Here is a 3,978-nt window from a genome sequence, read left to right on the forward strand (position 1 = left end):
TTCTCTGATGGTAGTTTGCATTTCTGTGGGATCAGTGGTGATATCCCCTTTATCATTTTTTATTTTGTCTATTTGATTCTTCTCATTAGTCTTGCTAGCAGTCTATCAATTTTGTTGATCTCTTCAAAAAACCAGCTCCTGGATTCATTGATTTTTTGAAGGGTTTTTTGTGTCTCTATCTCCTTCAGTTCTGCTCTGATCTTAGTTATTTCCTGCCTTCTGCTAGCTTTTGAATGTGTTTGTTCTTGCTTCTCTAGTTATTTTAATTGTGATGTTAGGGTGTCAATTTTTGATCTTTCCTGCTTTCTCTTGTGGGCATTTAGTGCTATAAATTTCCCTCTACACATTGCTTTAAATGTGTCCCAGAGATTCTGGTATGTTGTGTCTTTGTTCTCTTCAGTTTCAAAGAACATCCTTATTTCTGCCGTGTTTTTGTTACGTACCCAGTAGTCGTTCAGGAGCAGGTTGTTCAGTTTCTATGTAGTTGTGTAGTTTTGAGTGAGTTTCTTAATCCTGAGTTCTAGTTTGATTGCACTGTGGTCTGAGAGACAGTTTGTTACAATTTCTGTTCTTTTACATTTGCTGAGGAGTGCTTACTTCCAACTATGTGGTGAATTTTGGAATAAGTGCGATGTGGTGCTGAGAAGAATGTATGTTCTGTTGATTTGGGGTGGAGAGTTCTGTAGATGTCTATTAAGCTCGCTTGGTGCAGAGCTGAGTTCAATTCCTGGGTATCCTTGTTAACTTTCTGTCTCGTTGATCTGTCTAATTTTGACATTGGGGTGTTAAATTCTCCCATTATTATTGTGTGGCAGTCTAAATCTCTTTGTAGTTCACTAAGGATTTGCTTTATGAATCCGGGTGCTCCTGTATTGGGTGCATATATATTTAGGATAGTTAGCTCTTCTTGTTGAATTGATCCCTTTACCATTATGTAATGTACCCTAAAACTTAAAGTATAATAATAAAATTTAAAAAAATTAAAAAAATAAAAGACCATTTAAAGATTTATCTCTTCTAGATTTTTAGTGAGAGTATAGGTGTGCAATATTTTAGAGAATATAAAATATTCTGGTTAGTCAAAGTTCTGATTCCTAGAACTTTAACAAGACATAGAATATCCAAATTTAAGGAATCAGGATTCAGGAAGATAATAATAATGCTGTTTTTTTTTCAAACCACAAATGGTCAATAAATAATGCTGTTTTTAAATGGAGTCCAATAAGAAATATCATTGAGTTTTTTATGTGCTAATCACTTTAGAGTGTTTATGTAATAATCATTCTAGTATGCTAATCATTATCTCTTTTAATTCAATATTACACATATTGTAAACTTGGTTCTGTAGAAAAGTATAATTGAACTTGCCTTTGTACTTGTGAAAAATAAGATGGACTAACTGATAGAAATTTACAAGTCATAAAATGGTTGCTAAGTAAACTTATTACATGAAATGAAAAAAGAAGGGAAAATGTTGACAATAGAGCTGCATAGAAATTAAAATAACAGATATATTAAAATTGAATAGATTTTAGTGAATTAATCTTTTTTCAGTTTTCCAGGTAGCCGGTCACTATGAGCCACCAAAGAAATTGAGACCATAAAGTACACACAGATAAAATGTACACGTAAGTGCTTCCAGTTTCTCATGAGGGTGAACTAGATAATTAAGATCAACCTTCCTATTGAATATATAAAAACCTTTTTCAAATTAAAACAAAAAGACAGACAATGCAAAGGAAAAATGGGAAAACCACCTGAACAGGCACATCCCAATAGAGGAAATAGTAGCACATGGAAAAATGCTCAACTTCATTGGTAATTAGGTAAATGCAAATTAAAACCACAATGTACTGGCACTACATACCCATTGGAGTGGCAAAAATAAAACATCTGATAATACACATGTATGAATATGGTGAACATTTTTTAAATATATAGCATTGCCAAGTATTTCTTTCAGGCTGAGTTAGTTTCTTTTTATTCTCTTGGTAATCTCTTCCAGAGTTAACTACTCTGTTGTAGGTGAGGAAATGTATAAGGCTCCACTTAAAATGTTGACATTAATATTAGCATGGTCTTTTCCTTTACTGCAGTTCAGAATTAAAACTTTTTATTTTTTTTTTAGATTCTAGTCTCAAAAGTAGTTTCTACTGTACAAGTTACCTGATAACAGTCTTATACTTTCTAGTAGTGGCCTACAACCAGGCTCTAGCTTCTCCAGGAACATTACAGCATAGATTTAGTTTAAATATGTATTAAATTAGGAGGCATTCTCTCAAATGAGTTTAAATGCATTTTATTTTTCTACAACTGACATGTTTTTTTTTTTGTTAAAAACAATGCCTCTACTCCAAATAAATCACAGTCACAGTAAATGAGATGCTCAAGATGATATCAGTCCTAGTGTTGTGTGGATGACAAGCAGCAGCCAGTTATGATGACAGGCAATTGATCCAAAGTAACCGCCAAATTTATTAATACTTCTCCATTTCTAAACCATCCTTAAAGAAAACCATATATGGATCATATTATTCTCATGGTAGTCCAATAGAGCCACCATACCATTAGTATTCATGTTTTCACCAATGAAGAATTGGTAGTTTTTGAAATTAGCAAAGATGTGCTTGATTTGTTCTGCAGGCCCTGTCACAAAAGCTTTTACTCTTTCTGGTTTCTGTTCTTCAAGTCTGCCTTTAATTGATTTCATGTAATGTTTGATGTACTTCTTGTAGGCTTCTTTTGTGAAGCTGGTTTCCTACAAGGGATGGTTCATGACAATATCAACACCAATGATGACTGTGCTTTTGGTACCTTCACCCTTGAGGCCTTCAGTGGAGGCATTTCCACCAGTGAGTGAGTCATCAATGTTACCCTCTGTCTTATCAACTATTTTTCCCTCTACCTCCAAGCACAGCTGGTCCATGATCTTTCATATTTTGTAAATGTCAGAGAACATCTCATTGTGTCTGATGAGGTCCCAGTAGATAATCATAATGGTGGCTGAAGGGAGATTGTGGTAGCTTAGCAGGAGCCTGGAGCTCAGAGCAAGTGCACTGCAGTCAGAGTGGCACTCGGGAGAAGGAATGAGGGAGTGGGCAGAAAAGTGGCATTGCCAGTTATTAACAAGGATGTGGAGCAATGAGAACTCTCATGTACTGTTGATGGGAATATGCATTGTAAAATCACTTTTGAATAATGTCTGATAGTACATCTGAAAATGTGTATAGTCTATGACCTAGCAATTCCATTTATAGGTGTTTGTATCTCACATAAATGCATGCTTACATGCACCAGGAAACATGCATTAGAATGTTCATAATAACATAGTAAATAGAAGCTCCACACAGGAACAACTCAATAGTAGAAATGATAAAAAAAATAGGGGTAGGTTTATATCATGCTATACTATACAGGAAGCAATGAATAAACTACATAGATGGATAGCTCTTAAACACAAAAGACTGAGCTAAAGAAGCTAGGCTAATACTATATGATCCCGCTGACACATATTTTTAAAATAGTCCACATTAAACAATTATTAGCAGCATGAGAGTCAACATAGTGGTCATTGGTGGGGGTAGGCTAGTATTATGGTCAGAAAGAGACAGGTGGAGGGCTTCTATGGGGAAGATGCCATTCTATTGTTTTGGCATGGAGGAAGACACATTGGTGTTTTTTAATAGTTTGTTAAACTACATGTTTATGTTTTATGACCATTTTGTATGTTCTATCACAAGATGATACATTACAGAAACTTACCTCACTGATATTTCAGAAAGATGAGTTTATTCATGCCATAAATATTTAATGGGTGCTGTCTTAGTTCATTTTGTGTTGCTATAAAGAAATACCTGAGACTAGATAATTTATAAAGAAAAGAGGTTCACTTAGCTCACGGTTCTCCTGGTCGGAAAGTTCAAGGTTGGGCATCTGCATCTGGCAAGGGCCTCAAGATGCTTCCACTCATGGTGGAAG

At 34.9% G+C, this 3,978-nt stretch overlaps 1 pseudogene; it reads right to left on the minus strand.

Annotated features, from left to right (window-relative positions):
* Positions 1–2,477: 2,477 nt before the first annotated feature.
* Positions 2,478–2,995, minus strand: LOC100586236 (annotated as a pseudogene).
* Positions 2,996–3,978: the final 983 nt, after the last annotated feature.

This window comes from Nomascus leucogenys, chromosome X (assembly GCF_006542625.1).
Source record: "Nomascus leucogenys isolate Asia chromosome X, Asia_NLE_v1, whole genome shotgun sequence".
Lineage (NCBI taxonomy): Eukaryota > Metazoa > Chordata > Mammalia > Primates > Hylobatidae > Nomascus > Nomascus leucogenys.